The sequence below is a fragment of the Condylostylus longicornis genome, unplaced genomic scaffold (genome assembly GCF_029603195.1).
Source record: "Condylostylus longicornis isolate FDR11 unplaced genomic scaffold, ASM2960319v2 ptg000064l, whole genome shotgun sequence".
Taxonomy (NCBI): domain Eukaryota; kingdom Metazoa; phylum Arthropoda; class Insecta; order Diptera; family Dolichopodidae; genus Condylostylus; species Condylostylus longicornis.
The window spans coordinates 203,279-228,444 of record NW_026578032.1 but is presented as its reverse complement, the minus strand read 5'-3'; the positions used below and the strand labels follow the sequence as shown (position 1 = coordinate 228,444).

At 26.4% G+C, this 25,166-nt stretch overlaps 1 protein-coding gene across 4 annotated transcripts in view; it reads left to right on the top strand.

The window, feature by feature from the left end:
- The window catches only part of LOC129612213 (putative uncharacterized protein DDB_G0287265), a 180,493-nt gene that overhangs the window by 56,030 nt on the left and 99,297 nt on the right, over positions 1-25,166 (top strand). The gene's annotated exons all lie outside the window — the stretch shown is intronic.

Here is a 25,166-nt window from a genome sequence, read left to right as displayed (position 1 = left end):
TTCTTCAAAATAATGTCTCGTACCGGTATCATTTCTACTTGGAGGCTAGAGCATATGTTTTCATTTTTTAACACGCGATTTCTGGAAAAACATTTCAGAAATCTCAACGGAATCAGTTTTTGTAGATCGTAAATTTAGAAATGTATCGTAAATTATTATATATCGTAATTTATTTGAAAATAACAATAGTTTTGTATGGAAACCGTTTCGTTTAATCAAAATCCAAAAAAAAATTTACATAAATCGTAAATTTACGTATATCGTAAATTATATATAATAATTTGTCGGAAAATAACAATAGTTTTGTATGAAATTCCCTTCGTATTTAATTAAAATCCTAAAAAAAATGAACATACATGTATATCGTAAATGTTATATCGTAATTTTTTTGAAAATAACAATAGTTTTGCATGAAATCCCGCCTTCGTATATACTTGTCCAAAATATTTATTTATTATACATTTACAATTCAATAAATACTTACATTATAATGCACTAAAAATTTATTTCAATCATTTAAATTAAGCCAGAGCCAAAAGAAAACTAAATATTGTGTGATTTGTGAATCTTAAAAATTTTTAACTGTCACCTAAAATTAAATGAAAAAATTTATAAATAAGTATGTAAAATAGTGCTATAATTTGATTTAAAATATGAAAAAATTCAATTTATATTTACCCCAATTTTAAATTTAAGTTGCTTTTTAAAAATTTTTTTCTCTGCCTCATATTATAAGTACTTGGGGTCAATAAATATCTTATGCAATTTTGTTTTTTTATTACAAATTGCCTATAATTTAATATAAAATGGCATTTTATTTACATAAATAATAATATTAATGATTTACATACGTAGATATACAATAATATATAAAATGTGTGAACATTAATTCACCGTAAGTTCATAGCCCAGGTGGTTGGTGGTGTGTAGTACATTGCATTAAGATTCAAATGCATTTAATATGCAGGCACATTATTGTGTGTTCTTTACAAATTCGCTGATATTTGCTGAAAATATAATTTATAATAATTTTTTGAATTTTATGTCATTTCTGTTCTGTTCTGTTTTTTTTTGCAGCTAACAAAAAATTTACAATTCTCTCTATCTCCTCGACCATAAATTTAAAATTCTTTCATTTGAAAAACCTATGCAAAAAAAAAAATAATGCAAATATAAGCATTTTTTTCGGTTTTATTTTTTTTAAATTTTTTTTTTGTTATTCTGAAGGTCTTTTTTTTACTTTAATAAATTCTACTGGACTTTTAATGCTTTTCTTTTTGGGTACGTTTTAAGTCAAACAAGCCAAAAAAAAAAAATTTTTTCGGTTTTATTTTATTTTTTGTGATTTATTTTAGTAAATGCAAAAAAAATTTATCTTTTAAATGCCAATAAATTATAAAAATAATTTTTTTTTTATTACACTCAAAAATTTAACAAAATATTTCGTTAATGAAACTTATAGATTATTAAGCAGTTTTTGTCACTAAGAACATAATATGAAGTGATGGGTTGATAATAAAGCATCGGATTAAAAATGATATATTATCGTGGTGCATTAAAAAAACAAAATAAGTAAAGGATTAAGTACTCACTTATGAATAAAAAAAATAAAAAAAAAATTTTTGCAAAATCGGCACTTAAAATTTTGTATAAGAGACACTTAATGTGTTGTGATTAAAATCGTTATTACTAAGCGTGAATTATGTATGAAATGTTGAGCTTTGAGAAAAATACGGGATTATACTAAGCATGATGTGCATTTAATTATTTGTTATATGCTTTGATTTGGGAATGAAACTATTTATTTTGTAGTTTTTTAAGAACTTTGTATAGAACAATAGATGCCAATTAAGTAAAGGCACGCAATGTTTCGTCTTATGTGAAAGGATAATGGAGCAAAAAGACAGTCAGATTTTATGAAATTGACAATATGTCTTCCAATGTCTCAGAAAAGTAAAGCAAATATAGACGATCTATAATGGAAATTAGAAAATTTAGGTATAAATGAGAGATTGTGAGTAATTCGCCCCAATTCGGAAACAAAAAATCTTGCTTTGCTGCAAGTGAAACGGAAAAGAGTGTAGTGCATATAACTAGATTGGCTAATCTAGGTCGGTAAGAGAACGAGGAAGGTTCTATAAAGATGACCTATAGTGAATTACGTTATAACGATTTTTTTAATGCAAAATAACAACAGCAAAAGAGAATTAAAAGCAAGAAGGTTAATTGGAACCATTAAACGGTCTATAGTTACTAACCGGAATGTTACGTATACATAGTTTGTGTCGACAATAGTCATTTGCAACCAAACAAATGAAAGACTTGTCTTCTCTTTTAGATATCAGTTGGTGGTCTGATAATTTTACCATTTTCAAATCAAATTAACTGCTTTATTAGTGTTGTAAACAGATTACAGATACCGCTGACAGTTTATTTAAATAAGTTTTTTTTATTTAATTTTCAACATCGATTGAAGTATTAAGTAGCTGCGAATAAATGTCCAACCGCTCATAATATCTTGTAATTTTTGTACTACAACTTTTGTACTACGAAAATTTTTAAAAATATTTTGGCTACCCATGTAGCAAATTAAACTTCCATTTAAGGGAAGGGGAGTAAAACAAAAACATTTCTTAAACTTCCTTATTTATTTTAGTATGCTAATTAGTTACAAGTTAATGTTTTTGCTTTAATTTGACAAACTTCCTCAAAATAATTTATGTAGGATAGTATAAAAAATTTTGTTACTAGGAAAAATTAAAATAAAATTGCGTGATAAAAAATTTAACACTTTTCTTTTACCGTCATTAATTAATACCATTAATGTATACAATATACCGGATAACATAACAAACTTTTTTATTATAACATTCTTAAGTGTGTTTACAAAGTAGCAACTAGTTACTTATATATTTACTCACTAATCCATCATCACAAAAAATTTTTCGTAATTTTTGACAAGTGAACAAATAATAAATTTTATTAAAGAATTTTTTTTTTGTTATAACATGCTTAATTGTTAGAACTTTTTAGTTATACTAGTTAGTTGAAAAAAAAAACAAAAGGTTACAAAATCGCTGTGCGTTTTTTATTACAACTTCTAACTTTTAATTGTAATAAATTTTCTCAGATTTTATTATAAAATTTTCGTAATCTCACGATTATATTTTTGAATAAATGATTTTTTTTGTTCTGTGTGTCTTTTTGTTCTTAAATGTTTAAAATCTTAAAGCCTTTTATGGATTATGTGTGTGGTATAGTTGTACATAACACGCGTATATACATTGTGAATCCCGACTAGATTGTAAATAATTTCATAAACATAATATTTAAATGGCTAATTAATGATTGCTTGTACGTTCATTCATTTTAGCCTTTTCTACTATAACTAATTCAACTTTAGTACACTAAAAGTACATAAATTGTTCAAATATAAACAAACGTATAGTAAAACTCTCTCGACAATAGCTTATGAGAAATAAAACTTGGGAAATTTTTTAATTGCAGTTTACGTCATTAAGTAATTTAGCAGACGACTAAACTGTAGTAAAATCTGTAACGATTACAAACTAGGAGTATTGGAAATATTAGAGGTCCCAAAGAGCATTGCTGATAGTTGTACTACTCAATAGCGTGATATTTTTTGATTTACAAAGGACAGCCTTCATTGAAATCTATTATGCCTATCACATAACATATAAATGGGTGACTTAACAGAAATTTTCGCAATTTTCAATATTCCTGAGGTTCTATAGTTAAAATCTCTTCAACTTCACTTTCTTACGAATTAAGTACCCAGGCCCTATCACTCCCAGCCTTCGTTGTCCCTATGTTTAATATGAAATTATAACTACAAAATATTGTTTTTGGCAAACTCTGTTAGCTTACTCTATTCCCCGAAGCAAAATTCTTTTAAAACGGGAGAAACTAAATAATATTTTGCTTGTCAAAAGTATAACATAAGCTTTCACTACAGCATTTTTTGCCCTTTTGTTTTTAATGACACTTAGCTCTACAACATTTTATGTAATAAATTTAATTTTTCTTTTGTTATTTCAACTTTTATCATAAGTGAAAATTATGCGTTTAGATTAAAAACTAGTGTTCGTAAAATCAAAAAAAACTAAAACGGAAATGTTACACGGTCTAAGAATATAATAAGATTTCTTTATTTTATAATTTCTCTGTGTACTTAAAACTTATTACTATTAATTAGAAAAAATACAATTTTTTTGTTAAATAACAATTAAGTACAACATAAATATTCAAGTGAAAAAAGAAATATGGGTCAATTTCTGTTATAACTATGTATAAGTGTTCGTGTATATGTAAATTAAACTGTACTAAAACAAGCTCGGGTATAGAAAATTATGTATAGAACTTGTACTTGTAAAGTTTTGGACCACACATTAATTCGTTTTAAATTTACTAGAATATATAAAGGGGAATGACTTGTACTTACGTGTTTTGAAATACTTCGTACTTGTTCGAAATAATTCGTACTGGTTCTTGTCCAAAGAAAACGGATATTCTTAATTTATTTTAACAATGCTTTTGCGAACATTTTAACACTTTTACAGAATACCCTTTTTTTCAATTTCAATATTGCAGTGTAGGGTGCAATCTCTCCATTTTATGCCTTCTGTTCCTCATGATGGCTCATTTAAATGACCACTCATATCGTCACTAAGTTATGTAGCAATTAATCTCGCCACATTTATACTTAACCTGTACGTCAGGCTCTTGCATCAATTTCTCATGTCTGATTATTGCTGTAACATTTCTTTCCTTTTTTCATTATCTACATTCTCCCCTCGACTGTTGCTCCTGGTTAGAAAGCGCTAACAAGTCAATCGGTCATTAATATAGCTATATATATATTCCAAAAGTAAAAGAATGTATGTATTTAGAAGTAAGGATTGTACTAATCTTATGAAGCCAGGAGCTAATGTCATACTTACGTAAAAATCAAACTCTCTTCTCAAACTTCATTAAACCTAGAACAATCTACTGTTAAATATTATCTATTTATCAGTGAGTACTTTTAAAACATTTTAATTATTTTTTCATACTTACTTGGTTTTCTCTTTATTTACAACACACTAATTGAAAGTATTTTATTTGCTTATACATTCACGGGACTGTAACTGTGACGTAAATATACGTGAGATTGTATAATCAACGAACACATGATATGCTAGAATTTTACAATCGTTACACTTTTTTTTTATATCTTTGTCTATTTTTACTATTTTGACAGTTAAATAAAATGACCATATCAGTATAAATATTGTGGCGACAGTAGTATAAGATTAAATGGAAAAGAAATATTTTATTTTCCTGTTTGGAAGAGGCGGAAACATTAGTGAAGAATTTACATGCATGCAATTCCAACGCAAAAAGTTCAACCAAAAAAAAAAAAATTAAATAAAATAACTCATGGTGTTGTTTTTGAAAAACTTTTGATATGTATACAACTTTAAACATACGTTCACGTACGGTACGATAATCTTTTTAATGAACTTATTAAAGGGGGCTGTTTACATTTAATAATCTATCTCTCATTTACATTAAATAATCAAGTACTCTTCTATCGGAATATCGTGACATTGAATGAAATACGTCAGAAATACAATTAAAGAAGCATTGCCGAATTCGGCAAAGGAAAAATTTGATTTTATTGTTCTAATTTGAGACGCAGAATAAAAAATTTAGAGATAATCCAGTTGATCACTAAGATGTGTGTCTGTCTCTTTGCCTGGTTGTACTCTGCAACGTATTTCAATTTTTGTCTAATCGACGTGCAGCAAATACTTAGTTTGTGAATGTAATGAAATTATCAACTTCAACAGATTGGGCTCGATAAAGAGAATCTATATTACTCAATTATATGTGAAATAACCGTTATACAATATTTCCACTATTTAAATGATGTAATAAATGTTCAATGTCCAATTAATGACCAAGGTCTGTTTATCAACAATGCCATCAGTTATTCTATTAACACAAACTTCTATTCAAGGCAAGTGCCCATAAATTAATGTTGGCAACCTAGAAATGAGATTGCTGAACACACATAATTATTATACATATTAAAATATAACAAACCATTTCAAATTATTTAATATTAAAGGGAAAAAATCACAACTAGAAAAAATTAAAAGTGTCGCGACACTAGGTTTTACGTAATTTTTATAAATGCTGCACATTTTTGCAGTCATCTATTAATTTCTTTTTTAATTTTCAATGTTTGTGTGTGTAGTGTTTGTATAAATTTAATATAAGTAATGTTGTTTTGTTGATAAATAATGTTGCTGTTGCCAGTTTTTGAAGATAAGATTTTTGGAGTTTTGTTTTTTAATTTTATCATGCAAGCACTCATATCTAAATTATTATGTTTATAATAGTTTGGTTGTTAGTTCAATAGAATATTTTTATTATTTTATAGGTTGAAAATTTTTGCGTTGGTTTTCTAGGTCAATGCGGAGAAAATATATGATTGTACATATTTATATAAAAATAAATGTATGTACGTATGCTGGTGCATATGCACAAAATAAATGACTTGTACAGGAAGTTTAGAAGTTGTTTTTGTTTGTGTTAAGAATTGAAACGTGTAATTTATTTAAATAAAAATATTTGAAATGAGTACATAAAATGATATTGGAAAAACAAAAATTGTTTGAAAATTTTTAAAAAATAAAAGTGAATGTGACATGTGTGAGTAAACATCTCTATTGGTGCATTCCTTTTACAGGAGTATAACACTCAGAACTGTTGAAGAAGTTCGGTTCGGAACAGTTAGTAAACGAAACGCTGTTTTACATGGAATCTGTTATATAGAATTAAAAAGCTCACCTATAAATTTAAATACTTAAGCTTTGACGTTCATTTTCCATACAAAAATATGTAGCCGTCAGGTGGAGTTACTGCACTTACTTTAACCTACTCCTCAAAGCAGCGACTATGTATATAGTTTTGGTGGAAGTGTTATACAATCCTTAAAATTTGATATTCGTTTTCGATACAAAAATATGAAGTCATTCATTGAAATAACTAAATTTACGTTAATTTATTTTTCACAGCTACGCCTACATAAGCTAGGCTCGGTAGAAGTGTTATACAACTCAAGTGCTATACGTTTAAACTGTTATACGCCCTTAAACTAAATATAAAGCAGTAAAAATGTAATAAAATTTGAGTGTTATACATTTTAACTGTTATACGCCTATAAATGAAATTAATTTTTATTTATAGCTGTACTAAACATATCATTCCTACGTAAGTGAGTTCATTAAGTGAATCTTAGTTTTTACAATAAATGAACAAAATTAATACTTATAACAAATTCATTTTTATATTTTTTATTTTTCTTAAAATGAATATCATTTGTGATAATGGCGTCCTAAACAAATAAAAAAATAAAAAATATAACAAACACTATTGTTAATTTTGTTCCACTTTATTTGTCATGGGTAATTAGCGATTGCTACCACTTATTTTAGTACAATATTTTAGTTAGTAACGAACAAATAATGATGTAAAATATGGGAAAAATTATAAAAATATAGGTTAAACAAATTGTTTTTCTACTTTTATTATAAATACTTATATACAAGATTTCTATTTACTTATACTTTTATTATTATTACAAATAGACGACATGTAATGTGATAGGTATATCACTTTTAAAATTAAAGAAGAAATTTATTTATAAAAAATAGCAAAGTGGTACCTACTTACTAACTACCCGCATATTTACATAAGCTACACGTTATTAAGATAACTAAACGCTAATGAGGTTTTAATGCAACGTTAAACTAAAATGATTTTGATTTACAATGTAAAAATGTAAAAGTACATATTTAGAAGGTGGTTGATTATTGAGGTTTTTAGTTCATGATTTCTTTCCATGATTTTTTTAATATTATAGAAGAATATAAAGAAGAAAACAGATTTTTACAAGAATAGATTTAAATAAATCTTTTTCAAATAATCATCAATGAAACCCTTCATATTAGATTTCAAGTATTTTATTAGATACTAAAGCATATTGTAATACAATTGATTTTTAAAAATTCAAAATACTTAAATTGAAGGGATTTAGAGTAATTGCAATGATATTATATGCAAAAATCGATGCAAGGCTATAAAAAATCATGTAAAATGTTTTAAATAGATTATTTTTTAATTTATAAAGGTCTTCTAAGACCCATACGTACTTGGATTTATTGAATTTATTATAGGATTTGAATTGATTTAATTGGACTTTTTACAGAACAAACGGCTCTTTTGCATTAAATGCAAAATTCGAATTTTATAAGATTAAAAAATTTTCCTTTTTAAATTTTGTGCTATTCTTGAACCCGTTCATATACCATTGATTTATATAGGGTATATATGTATCTATATTGACTTTCTTTTAACTCGATTTAGCTACATAATATGTCGCTCGTTCGTTTATTTATCGGAAACGCTAATAGCCATACGCAAAATACTAAAACCTTGAATTTTGGCAAGGCTGTACGAATAAAAGAAAATGAGTTAAATGGGAGCGCTTTAGTGGCTACCAACTGTATAAACATTTAAAAAGGGTGACGATCGAAAATTCAATGAAATATGATCGAGAGCATATACTCAAGAATATTTGGAGTAGTTAATACGGTAGTACTGTTTGTCCTATACCAGGCTTTGAAATTTTAAAATCAAATAACCACTAGTTTTGGTATTCTTGAGATTTAATTTACTTTTGCAGCATTAAGTAGATTAATTGATTTTAATTATTATACAGTTCGTACATGAATTTCAAGCAAATTATGCGTGCTTACTATAATAATAAAGTTTAATAGTTAAATTTTAAAATATTTTGAGAATTTTTGAAATTATAGAATCACAAAATTTAATCTTTTTGAATTTTCTTAATTTTTCCTAATTTAACACATCCTACTTAAACTTAAATAAGCATATATGAATAATGAAAAATATGAAAATATTTTGAGATGTGGGAATTTTTCCCAAGCATTCTAATATATATACACCAACTTCCTCGAAATAGCACGTACATCTTACACGCAATACTTATTAAGTACACAATATTTTATCTAGGAAATTCATGAGCTCTAGTCGACCCTAAAATTTCCCTAAATATTGTTTTTGATTTTATTTTATTTTTGTTTGTTACTTAATGCAATTGACGAACTCTTGAATGTATATAAGAAAAATACAAGTGGTTTATTTTATGTGTCACGTCATCATTCAATCCAATTGCCAATCATTTGTTGATTTAAAGATCGCGTGTATCTTATTTTTAGTAGGTTTTTTTTTCGGGTCTTTAATATTTTTGTTCATTTGATTGTGTATGCTTTGGAAATTTATGGTTATTTTTTTTTCTCTAACTGTTACAAGAAATGTTTTAATTTATTTTTTTTTTTGTCAATCTTAGTTCAGGAAGAAAAACATTTTACGCCTCAAATAGAACTATAAGAATATTATTTTAGATGAGGTGGAAGACCTCGTCATAAAAAAATTACATTTTATAATTTCCTCTTTTGTTTTAATTTTTATCTTTGATTAGAAGTCACGGAATGGAAAAACGATATTCTTTACATTTATGTATAAAAAAAAGCAGATATAAGAATTTTAAAAACGTTAATCTAAAAGTAAGCTGTTTTGAAGACTACTTAATGTTAATAGGCCGTTCAATAAATTCACAAAATTGAAGAATTTTAACTTTAAATTCAGTTAACCTATCTCAAGACCTAACCCTGCAAGCATTTATTTTTAACTTTGAAAATCGATTGGTCACAGTTCTTCTACTGCGACAGCTTAATTACACAGAGAATAATTCTCACTTCTGTTAATCGACAAGACACTCTTGCATCAACACACAACATTCTAATAAAATTTTATTTAAGTCAACCAATTAATCGGCAATATCCCACTAAGTCACCATGAGCATTCTTACTCGGTTCTTAACCATTTCTTTACTTTCCGTCAACGTTTCTACTTATAGCCATTTTCGCAAATCGGTAGTATACCCCAAACAATTTGATCTCCGCCTTTCAATATTTTTTTGCTTTAATTTCTGACTTTCCATTATTGCCTTTATTTCTTTGTAGTCTAACTCATTAAAGTATTTTTGTTCGAAAAGTGTGTTGTTGTTTACCCATCGTCGCTAGCACTCTCCCCTGTTTTTTTTTTCTCAATTTCACACCATTATGTTATTCTCCTTTCCCATGCTGAAAGTTGGAAAGGAAATATCTAACAAATTTGAACAGACAGAAAGCCATCTATGAGTGAGAACTTTAACAAGTTACACAATTTATCGAACATACTACGTCTTTGGTGTCATATCATTTTCTTACTTAAAACATTTATAGCGAATTTTATGATATCGCGTATTTGTCAATATGTGCTTAAAAAGAAACGTACAGCTTAATAAAATATTTTTGCATGCGATTTTCCAATCATTTATTGTATATTTTTGTTATTCATTTAACCACCATATTATAAAAGACGATGCATTTTAACATGTTCGACACAAACAGGTAGAATTATTGATTTTATGTTCTTTATTTATTATCGTGTATTCTAACATGATACACCTGAAATGTAAACGTATTTTGAAATAAAAATTACTTATATTGGCAGGTTATTTTAGGTGACATTTAAATGAATCGGTTATTGACATGATTTCGAATTTAAAATTGCAGAAAATAAAATGTCCAAGCAATTAAAAGAAATGCCAGAATTAAAATACATATACTTAGTTGAAATACTTATATGGTGATCTGAATGTTGGAAATATTTTAGAATTATGGATTTATTCATTAGGATTAAGAAGATTGAAGTAGGGAAAATATTAAAATTGATTTGACAACTTTATGGCAAGTTTCGTTCGTAAACATATTAACGTCAGTTTTCTAGAACATTTGATTGGAATTCGGAATGGCAATGATTTCGAAATGAAAAATAAAATTTTTGCATACAGTTTCAAACATAACAATTTTGAGGTTTTAACTAACAAATAAAATGACTCCAGACACTAGTAAGCTATAGAGAAGTAAGCACGCTAGTTCGTTAACTAAATTAAAGTAAATTGAATTGGAGGCCTAATAATGTGTTAGGAATGATAGTTGTTAAGGGGGGGGGGGGGGGGGAATGTGAGGTCAGAAAACATTATTGAATTTATGTGCCGTAATTATGTGAACATTCTTCTCTAATGATATAAGAAGACGACTAAACAATTTGATTTCGAGTTGTACTTATCACTTATACGAAGGTATTATGAAAGTAAAAACAGTTTAAAAAGCTGCTGATTAAATCGAGATTTGAGAAGTTCATTATATTGAGGTCTTGTATGCATTTTGTTTTAATCTAAAGAATTTAAAATTCGCATGCAAAATATTCTCTTAAGTAAGATTTTATTTGAACGAATAATTTTTCGATAAAACAGGTGCTCACACTGAATTTGAATAAATATGTATAGCGTATCATTCGGCGATTTCATTTCTCTACTCAACATTTTTTTATTCTTATTTATTTCTTTAATACAGAGACACAAATACATTCCCATATATTTTTTTACTTACTTATATAAGCACTTTTGTAATAAATTTAATTTTTAATTTGAAATTCTTTTAAAGAATTAAAGATTCACTTTAATAAGTTGTTTTATTATTTGGAACCCTATATACAATAATGTAAGAGTCGAAGAAAATAAAAAAAAAATAAAATTCTTTCTATTTTATGAGTACTTATTGTTGAATTTTTGAATAGGAAATGAAAGAAAACAGGAAGATCAAAAGGAATCAAAAAAGGAATTAAAGGAATTGAAAAAAAAAACTTTTTAATTAAAAATTTATGTTATATAATTAATAAACTAAGGGTATAAAAATATAAAGGAAAGAATTTCAAGGTTTTTATTTGCCAAAAATTCTATTAGAGGGAGTTGGTACGGAAAACTTTTATACAAAAACTCTTAACATTTTGTATACGTAGTCCATATTGTTTAAAAGCCGGATATTTCAAAAGTTTGAAATAGAAAATATTTAGAAAAATCTTTTGAATATGAATTTTCGGAATGAAATTTTGAATCAAATTCAGAAATTAAAAAAAAAAAACAAAAATCTCATGCAATAATCATTTTTCCATAGAATATTTTCTTTTTAATATTTTTTGGGGGGTTTCAATAGAAAACTTTGACTAAAATTTCATGTTATATTGTTATAAGTATAAAATAATGAGATATTTTTTTGCTCATTTATATATTAATTCTAAAAAATAATGAGAGTGATTGTAGATATGAGTTGAGTTTTTTTTTAAATATTCAAGAGATTTTTAAATATTCAGTGATGTAAAATAACCCTCAGAATTTTTGTCCTTTTCCTATTCACCTCTAAGATGTGAATAGGATCATCCTATGCTAAGCATTGGGCTGGGGCATGATATCGTAGCTATGCCACAAGTTTCGTATACGTCATTGCGTTTGTAACGAGGTAGATGAAGAGTAATGAAGAAAGTCTGTCGTAAGCGAACATTTGCATAAATATAGTTATCATTAAAAAAATATTTCACTGAATGAATTTAATGTGCTACTTTTGGCACTAAATTCTGTATGTACAATTAAAAACACAAGATGTTTAATTAAAAATAAAATAAAACAATTTTCATAGATGTCGCTTAATGTTCTATTTCTTTATTGACGGAAATTTGACAATTTATTTTAAATAAAAAAAATATTTTCTTTATATATGTCAAATTTTGACATCTATGACAGCTATTGTAAAGACAGTTTTTCATTAATTTTAAGTTATTAGTCATTTCTTAATGTGAGAATATAAAACTAAAAAACTTAAATAAACAGATATAAAGTGGTGAATAATTAGTGGTGAATATTGACAGTGGTGAATATTGACACGATTCTTTCGAAATTTTCGACAGATCTCGCTTTTATTTACTTGATATACACTTTACCGAATTGTGTGCAATTTAAAAGAATTTGCTAATTTAACCATTGCTAGAATACACATAAAATTCTTCATTCTGTATATATAAGTCCTTATATATGTTATATTATATGTATACAGTCGGTCAAGTGGTCCGTTTCTACTCCATTAAATTTAACCTAAAAATATTTGAGATGTCTAAGTACGTTACGATTTTCATAATAATTGTGACATGACAAATTGTAAATTATCTCTTATCTCCTATATTGTGTCAAATACTTCAAATATTCTCACTAAAACTATATTTTACTCGTTTGAATTGAATTTTGTATCCCTATAATAATTATAACACATATTTTGTAACAATTTTATGTCAAATTGTCTTTACTAATTAGTATTGAGCAAATACAAGCACTTTTATCGCGTGTCATTTAAATGAATACCACAATCACACCCATAATTTTTATGTGAAGCTACGAGTGTGTACTTATTTCTCTTTTTCTGACAAGTGTCTGATTTAATATTCTTTATAAAACATTTTACTCTCGTTTTTTCTTGGAAATTTAGTCTTGTTTCTTTAAAAGAAATGCTTTTACTTTCTTTCATTTTCTTATTAATTAAATTTCAACAATGAATATTTTATTGGCAACAAACCTTCTACTATACTTCTTTTATGTATTCCATTACATTTTTAATGTTGATTGTTTGGAGACACACACTTAAAATATGTTTAATGTTTGATTGTTTAATTTACACTTAAACTTTATAAGTGTATAAATTAAAAAAATGTGAACGTGTTTTTTCTTTTTTCATAAAACTATTTTTGTAAATTAAAGATTTCATCAAAATTCTCATATCATAAAGCACGTCATAGAGTTTGTTGTTTTTAAGTATAGAACGTGGAAAAATGTCAAGTTGCTTATATAAAATAAAGTTATTTGATGTTGTTGCGCTCATATGAGCACATATATGAATACATATAAGTAAAAGCGCGACATCTTTGTTGAATTACCATTTTTATTTAAGAGGAACTTTATGATTTAATTGAAATGTAGAAATATACAAATAAAAATTTAAGACGATTTTTACAGCATGAATTATTATTGAGAACGTTGAATTTAAAGTTTACGTAAATTTAGCTGAATCTAGGGATTTTGTTCCCTTAAGTAATGGGATTGTTCGGTCCTTCTCGTTTATAGTCAATTAATCCTGTGTAATTCATGATATTATTTCCGAAATAATTACTTCCGAAAGCAGATGTGACGCCTCAGATTCGCATAGTAGATGTTCCATCGTCTCGTTTCGCTTATTCTTAGGCAAAAAGAAACAATCACTGTCTATTGTAGTCATTTCTTTTAATTGAGATAATATTTAGTGAGTTACAGCCTCATAACGACTCAATATAATCGACTCTTTCTATTTCCCATTTCGACTCATACTTTTGTTTGACGATTTGTGGAACACCCTGTTTCCGCTTTTAATTTGTAAATAATGTAATATGTTTATTCACCAAACTGGCGTCTGCTTGTTTTAATAAAGAAAAATTTTCAGAATTGTCTTTTAAGAAACCTTATTTATTTTCAGATTTAAAACATAAAAAATTTCTGTATATTACTTATACAAAATGGGGGCTTCATTTATTTAACAAAAAATAATCGCGTACACTTAAAGAAATAAAATTTAAACTAGAATTGCAGTACAAGTATATTTAAAGTTTCTCAACCCTACCGCATCTATGTATTTAAAATACAAGTACTTAACAGGCTCCATAATTAATAGAAAAAAAAAAAATAAAAAAAACTAAAATTAATTTTATGTCTTCATAAATAATAAAAAAAAATGTTTTAAAGAATTTTGTTAATAGCCCAAAATAAAAAATTTAAATGAATCTTTTTATGACATTTTCTTCAACACAAATATAAAAAATTATGATAGATTACTTTATTTTAAATTGTCAAAAAATATTTTTATACTACTTATTTGTAATTAAATTTTGTTTTTTGTTTTCTTAATAAAATGCAATATTAAAATTATTATTAGACGTGATATTTTGTTTATTATTTAAAGAAACCGCATCTAATGCAGCTTATATAATTACGCACAATCAGTTAGATATGTTAACTATACGGTTATTGTACAGGTTGTTCTCTAATATATAAAGACGGGATCAGTGGTTTGTAAAGATGCTTGATTTTTTCTTCCAAGAATATTTACGTTAGCAAGACGCCTCGAACATTACGTTAATTATTATTTTATTGCATACCTTTAGGCGATGGGAAATTATTTTTTTGCTTTTTTTTTTTTATACAGAGAGGTATTTAAAGTTACTTCTTAGATTTTATAATAATTTAGTAAATTTTACGATTTCAAAAACTTAATGTTGTAAAAATTTAATTTTCATTATTCACTTAAAAAGGGGGTCGGGGGTGGTGTTAATTTGAAATTAACATTAAATACTAGTAAATAACCTCATGAAATATGCAAGTGATTTCGATAATTTAATTCTTAAATTATTTATTATTAAATCCACGAATCAGATAGATCTTACTGAATATTATTTCCCAAGTTATCGTAGTATTGCAACACCGTTAGAAAAATATGAGTAATTTCAAAAATCTACTACAATTTCTGAAATCTTCCACTACTTACTACAAACTACAAACATTCTATTTTAGTTTTTATGGCTGCGATTAACGAATTAAAGGGTTTTTCTTTTTTTATTTTAGATCTTTTAAAAATTATAATGAGAAACGATCAGTTTATCAAATGAATTTTTATTAAAAATATGTGATGTTACCATATATGTCATACATTTAATATTAATAATCTTTAAATTAATTGTTTGATAACAAAATTCCTAAAATAAAAATTAATTTTTCTTAATTTTTGGTGTTTTTTTTGTTTTATTAAATAATAAAAATGCATAAAATTTCATCATACTTATACCAAAATATTACATAATACATTAAAGGTTTTCATGTATGCCAGCTTGTGTATAGCTGCAGAATTACAAAAACCCCCAAATGTGGATCTGGTTTGTTCAGCAAAAAAAAAAAAAATGCAATGCATCTATATTAAGAAATATGTAAAATCTAGTGTAACATATGGGTGTATAAACCATTATAGTATGATCAAGTATATGAGGCTGTATAATTTTGAATATTAATAAAATAATATTAAAAATCATATAGCAATTAATATTGTACAAAAATAAACAAAATTTAGTACAAAAATATTTATCAAATTTTTTTTTTAAGACACTAAAAAAATTTTTCTCAAGATTTATAAGAAATAAAATGAAAATTATTGACTTTGTACGAATAAAATACAAAAAAAATCAAGTTTTTGGTTTGTAAATGAGCATATTTCCTTTAAATATACTTCATAAATACTCTTTTATTATATATTTATACACTGTTCTCTTAAGATAATATTTAATAAAGAAAAATTATTCCATACCCTTAGGATGAAAACAAAATTCAATGAAGCAGTGGCAAAATGATCGAATTTTCCGATTGATTGGGGCTTTCTAATAAGAAGACAATTTATTTCTTAGCGAGAATTTAATGACAACTGGTTTAGAAATTTAATAAAGTTTATAGTTCCGAAAACTAAAATTTAAATTAAAATTTTACTAATTTTGAGTGGCAATAATTCAGAAGATTAGGAACTGTGGAAAAAAATAACTTTTAACGAAAAGAATTTCTTATTATACTTAGCGTCTAGAAATTGTTGAGATTTCAGACTCCTAAAGAATATAATATAATTTTTTTAGATAAGCGACGTTTAGAAACTTGAAGTTGGGTTAAGAATATCGTTCTGTTTAGCAGCAGAACCATAGCAAGTCGCTATTGGTTTAGATTTGCAAGTTTTAAAAAAAACATTTAAGGTTTTAAAGTAATAAATCACAAAATAAATCCCAGAGTTATGGACCCACAATTTTAAGGTACCATAAATTTTAAAACGGGTGAAAGAATGCAGGTATACGTATATTTAGGATTGTTTGCAAAATTCAAATTTTTTGTCTTAAAAATTATCGAAGCTTTATGAATCGTCAATCGGACAGATAAATGAGCGGGCAAACAAAGTGAGACTAAAAATTATTCTCCCAAATTTTCTTGAAAATCTGCTAAAACACTCTGGTTTTTTTTTTTATATAAGTATATAAATTTCGTGTGGGTTTTCAAGAGCTTCTCTTCAAAAAAAAAATTTTTTTTTCGATAAATCGAATGCTTTTTAAGATTTTTCAAAAATTCGATGGCATGGTTTGATAACCACACATGTACTCTTATAACCCAAGTATATTAAAAATGATTTTATGTTATCTTTTTATTAAATAAAGCAAAATTTGAAATTTATTAAAATTTTAGAGGAAAAAACAAAATCTTGTTTTTTTATTGAATAGCATGTGTTTAATATGGTTCTATTTCTAATAACATGTGCTCATAAACTTGATATACAAACTGGTATATATGTAGATATAGGGTACAATATTCATAAAGTATCCACAAATAAACAATAATTAAAATATAATTGAAAGCTTATAGATTATTGTACATACTTACATAATATTTAAAAATTTTATTATCTCAGCACTTTATTGTTCAATTTAATAAAGTTCATTCCAAAAACTAAATATATACACTCCTTTTTGAAAAGAGTTTAATGTTATAAAAATAAAGTTTATTAAATCATATGCACATATTTGGCAAATCTAAACTTTATAGTCGTTTGTTTTAAGTATGTGTGTGTATAAAGATTACAGGAATTCCGTTTATAGAAGAATGTGCTTTCAAGTATTTTAAAACCATCGTTGGTGGTATATGAAGTTGAAGTGGCCTACATTATGTAATTATAATCGTATATAAGAATATCTTGATGTTAGGGTAAATATTAGGGTATCTATAGCGATTTCTAGGTTCTATACTGCAGTAAAGGCAAAGAGTATTTCATACAATTTGTGAATACAAAAAACCTAGGTTTTAAAAATTTAATAGATAAATCATCTTTATGAAAAATTTTTTCAAAGAATACCTTGGGAATGCATAGAAACTCTTACATCATACTTTAAATAAAGCCATTAAACCAGTAAGGAAATGTAAAAAGTATACTTGCAATAAGCGCCTGTCGGTGTTTATAAGCAACAGATTCATCATATAATGGTAAGGGAATGGGATAAGTATTGTGCCAAAGGGCTCCAGGAAATAATGCAAAAATATATATAACGTTCTTGTATAGTCAATTCAAACAGCTCCCTGTAGAATAACTTTTCAAAAAGTTTTGACAAAATTGGTAGCAGAGAAATCGGTCTATATAAGACTTGGTCTCATTAGGCACATATTTTAACCTTAATGCAAAATTCATTAAAAAAGTCAACATTTTTATACCCTTTTTTTGGTAATTGCTTTTTCTCATAGGTAATTAAATCATTAAACCCGGTGCTTTCCTTGAGTTTAAACATTTTATTTTTTCTACTATTTCTCTTTGTGCAAATGGAGCGATAACGTTTTCTGCTCTCACATTTCCCATTGCAATTTTTATGTTTGAGTGTATGTCATTTGGTGTATGTTGAATCATAAACTTTTCGGATTATTCCTAAAAAAATGATCGCTGAAATAACACAAAAGAAAATATTTTCTAAAATATAAACTGAAGAATAAGTATGACTTACTTGAATTTATTTGGTTCCAAGAAAACTAATTTCTACAACTAATCTTAATATTATGACGGCACCTATTCGATTTAATTTACACAGGGTCCCCAATGCAAAATTTGAAATTATGGAAATTTCTACTGGATTATAAACAGTAAGATATATAACAAAAATATTTCAATTTTATTACGTCACATGCCAATCAATACGTTTCTTAACATTTTAAAACTCATGGAAGCCGAAAATTTTTTAAAGAAACGCAAATCAAATAATTCTCAAGTTATTAAACTTTAAGAAGTTTTTATTATTCAAGCGTTCAGGAACCCGATTCAATTCCAAATGTGATTATTTGAGTTTATTTTTATTCAAAGTAATTTTACACTACCCTCTCCTACTTTATATTCAAGGATTTTTATAAAATTTTGAATTTTTTTTTTTTAAAACAGAAACCCACAAAAATAAGGAATTCGATTATTAAGGAGAAAATCCTAAAGGGCAAAAGTTAAAAAAGAAATTCAATTTTTAATATTAATTTTTGGAAATTAAATTGAACTGGCAAGAGGTCAGCTAAGTAAAAAAAAAAAAAAAAAACAATGGGACCTACAAAATTTTCCATTAAAATTTTTTCTTTATTTTCAATTCCTTATTTTTTTTTTTTGAATTTTTTAATATTTTTGCGTTTTTAACAATCGAAAATATTAAAATAAATTTTAATAGTAAATATTATTTTTGATTTTTACTTTTGAAGAGAGGAAAAATAAGGAAAATGGAGAAATTAAGAAGAATTTAAAACACCACATGACCCTCATACTAGATTCAATTTGTCTTTAAGGCAAACATAAGTAAAAATGAATCCAAAAATGTCTTTACCATAACACAGAATTTCCCAAAACAAAAAAAATCCAATATTTCTGTAACTCAGGAACCTATACCAAAGAAGGATAAAAAATATTATGAAAATATTGAAAAAAAAAAAGAAAAATTTACATGGAAATTTTGCAACCCTGCCTTAAGCAAAGCCTATAATATAAGAATGCCTTTAAAAAAACAGAACTTCTCCGTTTTCTCTTACGTTTTGGTGGAATGTGCCTCTTACTTATAATATCATGGAATTATTCATTTCTTAAAACTTAGGTATATGTATACGCTTGTATATTATGCATTTATTCGTGATTCTATAAGGAATTCTTAATATGTATAAGGTATTCAGAGTAAACCATATATTAAATAGAGATAGAAAATTGGTAAAAAGAATATTCTCATAACTTCATAATTCATAACTTCTTATATAAAATTATTGTAATAAATAGGATGAATATAGAAAAATGTAGATTTTCTCATATTTTACATTTCTTTTTCAGTTATAGGCTCTATTTTTTATAGTTATTAAGAACTATTGACTATAAGGATAAATGATAATACAAGGTGTCCTCTGGGTTGAAATGTAATAATAATTTTGTGTGGTGTATGGCGAGAAATCTTAAAAATGGGGAATAGATACTAGAAAATAGGTGCCTGTTTCGTGCTTGCTGTTTTCAATTTTCATAATCAAAACAAATTAGTCATAATCAAAGCAATCTGAACAGAAACCATGATTTCAATTTAATGTCAAATAAAATTCCTTGAGAAAACAAAATTTTCTATACCAACATTTCTTCAAAGGTCTTCAAAACAATATTATTTGTTGCTTATCGCAGTAAACACCCCTTATATTTTCTTATCACCATATCTAAAAAAAAAATATTCTTTTTTAGTATGTAGAATTTAAAAAAGCAAAATGAAAAAATAATTTTTTTTTTCCAACTCCTTTTTTCTCCCTTTTATGATGATATTTTTCTGGTTTACTTAGATATATACATACTCGTATATATGTATGTATATAAATATATATTTGAAAAAGAATAGTAATAAAAGATCATAATAGTGATGATATATAACACCCTATAAAGCTATTTTTGAAAATGTGAGCAGAAGAGTAAAAAAAAACAAAGATTCAATAAAGCAATGTTGAAATAATTCTTGGTTTATATTTCAAGACATTGGAATAGGAAAATTAAATTGAAATCCTGGACTTGGCTATTCAATACAGTCAACGGCTTAATTTATGAGCATTAATTAAGGAACAATTTAGATTTTATGTAGAATTTATTCTTAAAGTTTTGGTACCGAGCGAAATAACAATTGAGGACAGGAAAACACAATTTTTTGATACCCAAATTTACAGAAAAGACGAGAAGACAATTTAACATTATAGTTTTTAATATTTACCGTTTGCTGTACGAATCTAAGATGTACCAACTAATTTTCCCCTGTGAATTCCGACAAGTTTCTTGAAAAATGTATACCAGTTTTCAAAAAATTCCAAGCAATTTTCTTCTAATGGAATTTTTTCCATTTTCATTTCGAAATTCTTTTTTCTGTTTCGGAAATATCACATCAGCCGAAAAAATTCCAACCGTCATTAAGAAATTCCAATAAAAAATCCTATGAGATTCAAATAGAAGAATTTTGTTCCAACATTATATCCAAAGGAAATTCTAAAGATGAATGACCGTTTTTTAGAATAGAAAATTAGTACCACCACATATTTTTCGTCGTATAGGTATTGGAAAATGTTCCGCGGAAATTTTCTACAGAATCCAACTAGAAATCTTATGAATTTGATCAATTTGAATGTACGATGATATTTGCTTTATTTAAATTCAAAATATATTGATTAATCATAGAGGCTAGCCAAATTTAGTACATGGAATGGAGATTGGGGAGCATTCTGTTCTGTAAATAATGGATATTTTTACGCATATAACTGTTTAGTGTTTAGTAGCAAATATAACCGAATCGAATTAGAATTATTGGTTTTACTCGAATTATTGGCTTGTAAAAATTTATTGAAAATTCCTCAAATTTACGTATTTCATTCCAATAACACCGTGACAAAATTCAATAGATTTTAGAACCGAATAATTGCAGTTAGAATTCTAAACTCTTTAGATTTGAATATTGTTTAAAATTCATTTTTCCTTATCCAAATTTCACATACTTTTATGAATTTTAAGAAGGAAGAAATCTTATCATTGAATCCTTTTTTCTTAAGCTACCTTTTTTATTTTTCTTTTCTAAAATAAACTTCTTAGCTTTCATATTGTATATTATAAAATATTATCAGTTAAAGAAGTTTTATGAACCTTAAATTGTGTATATATGTATATGTATACATGGTTATAGGGAATTCTTGTATTGTCTTATATATTTTTGTATAATATTATAAAGCCTAAAGCTTTAAGCAATCCCTTCACTTTTTACTCAAAATATCCTGTTTTGTATTATTTTACTTAGTATGTATTTGCCAGTATATCTACATACATAATAACATGCACATATTTACAGCTATACATCCTGGAATTTAATAATGAAGAGAAGAGAGTATATAGAAGGGAAATAAAAATGAATGACGAACACATCGTCGTGTATGTACGTTATACTCTCCATTGAATTCAATTCCAACAATTTTGCAGTTCCTTATATTTTAAATATTAAATTTTTCTTTTTATTTTATACAAGGATCTTTTGAATCACAAGGATAACATTCTTATTTGTCATAAAGCATTCATAATATATTTAAAATGCCTATGCCTGCCTATATTTCCTTATAGTTCTTATAGTCTGATATGTTGTGTGATTTTCTCATTTACAATTTACATTTACATACAAATAAACGAACACACAAACACACATACTATTCTACAATATTATTGATTATTTCTCTTTACTAGTATTGCTATCCGACCACATTATGAATAAGGAAGAAAAAAAATTTTATATTTTCCTCTTCATTTTCCATTTTTCATTTACGATTTTCATCGTTTCTTGCTGCAAATGCAAAGCAAAACAAAGAAACTAAAGCATAAAAAAAATTTTTTAATCGTTTTAAAGAAAAAACAAAAATATAAAAAAATTCGTCCTAGACTCCAACATAATTTTTAAAGATTATATAAAATGAAATATTCAACAAATTCAGAATTTTTAGTTTTAGTTTTAGTGCTGCATATTATGCTAAGTAGTATAAAGGAGCCCAATAATACGTTATATGCAAAAGGATAAAAGAAAGGATAAAGTGAATGGCGGGAAGAAAAGAAATTTTTTTTTAAATATCTAAGAATTTTTAAAGAATAAACAAGCACATATACACACGCAAATATAAAAATGTTAGAAAAGAAAAAAAAACAAAATCTAGGTTAATAAGTTTGGTTGTGTGTACTCAAAATGGAATCGTTTGTTTTCGATGCCAATTATTTTTGTTGCTGTAGTCGCAATCATCGTCAGAGCCGTCTTCATTTTTTTTCTCATACTTATATAAAGGAATTCCTTGTTCTTGCTTTCCAATTCATATCTTTTTAGTGCGACAATTAAAATTTTATAGGTCACTACCTTTATTGTTATCGAGAATTATTAAAAAAAAAACAAAACAAAAAAAAATGAGGTTAATTCGAAAAAGAAAAAGAAAACTTTGTTTGCATAAAATTTTTTTTTCATCCTTTGTGATTAGTAGAAAATTTTTTTTTTTGTTTCTCTACTACTTTTATTTTTTCACCTTTAACATTAATGAAATTTTTGACCTTATTATATTTTATAGGCAATTCTATGCTATACAAAATATACAAGATGCAAATAATAAAAGATTTGAAAATTAAACTGGGAACTTTACCGAAAGTAGTAAAAATTCATTTTTTATGTTTCTTGGTCTTTGATTACCCTTGAGGACAAAATTTTCTTCAAAGATTTTATGGACGTCATAAAGCATACACACAGAAATTCAAAAATTGAAAATTAATTTTTATGTTTTACGACTTAACATTGGTTTGGTGTGACGATAAAAGCTTGTCATTGAAGTTTTATGGCATCATAAGTACATTAAAAATTAATTAGAAACGATTTTAATTAAATAATTTGAAATGTTTTGTGCAAATTAAAATATAAAATCAAGGAAACAAAGTTTTTTTTTACACAACGTTAAATCTAATTTGCTTTTACTAGAGAAATATTTTTAAGTCTGGGGGATAAGCAAGACTAAATTAATTTTTATAACGTTCCGTTCAAATAATAATATTAAAAAATTTCTTTCGTACATGTAGGTTAGAATCAAAATTGATTGCATTTTCAATGCAGGGATAGAAAATTTTGTTGGCCGAAATTTTATTCAATACTCTTAAATCTTTAAATAACAAATGATTTATAAACTGTTATCAATATTTTTCTCCTCGATCTAACAGCAATAATGGCATAGCAATGAAAATTCAAAATTAAATAGTTTTTAACTATTTAATAAAAAATTTAAACGACAACACTGTAGTAGCAACTCGCACAACAAGGACAAATATATGAAATTAAAAAATTATTACATAATAATTGTTGCACTTGCATGTTGTTCGTGATACAGAGAAAAACTTGTATATGACAATTGACATAATTAAGGATTAAAATGGTATGGTAGACAGACGACTGAAGGATAAATTAATGAGAAGAGTCAAGCAAATGTAACATTCCCTTAAAAACTTTTACTCTCTCTTGTATTCCGAAGAGAAGCGAGTTTTCTTTTCATATACCTAAAAAAATGTGTCGTTGTTTAATGAAAAAAAAAATTTTTGCAGCAATGATAACACACTACTTTATCGGTAGAATTGGCAACCCTGTAGTAACTCGCTTTACTTATTCGAGTTTTAAGTCTTAATTACATTTAAATTGGTAAATAAAAAAATTTAATCTTATCTGCTTATAGCGTGTAACTATTACACTACTGATCGGACGATATTTCTGTTTATTTATTTTAAGGTTTTATCTTATCTTCTCTTACAGGTGTACTCAAAAAAAAAAAAAACAAGACCAGAAACATTAAAATTAAACCCTTGAAATGATGTTCAATTTTTTTGTTTTATAAAAAAATTTGAATAATCCGAAAGGATTTCATATCAAATTGCGAAAATATTTAAATTTTATCAGAAAAATTCAAAAACCCAAAAAAATTATTTAGTGCTGCGACAAATGATTTTTATAAAAAAAAAAAGGAGTGTTCAGTATTTAAGGACATTGACATTATGAGAGTCGCAAAAATATTTTATATTTTCAGTTCTTTTCATTTCATTTTCATTTTATAGGCCTTACAGACCATGAAGGTCCTGAGCTTGACCTATCATTTTTTTCCATCCGCCGCGGTCCTGGTCGGCTCTCCTCTTGAAATCCGCCGAAGTTTCGTCTCTCCAACGAAGATGCGGCCTACCTCGACGTCTCATTCCTTCGGGTCTGGATTCGAACACTCTCCTTGCTGGGGCGCTTTCGGACATTCGTGCAATGTGGCCCAGTGTAGCCTCTTTATCTTGATTTTGCTGACTACATCAATGTCCTGATACAGCTCGTAGAGTTCGGCGTTATATCTTGTCCTCCAGACCCCCTGCTCATTCACAGGACCAAATATGCGACGAAGAATTTTTCGCTCAAAGACAATAAGGCATTGCTCACTTGTCCTAGACAGTGTGCAAGCTTCCGAGCCATAAAGTAAGACCGGAAGAACG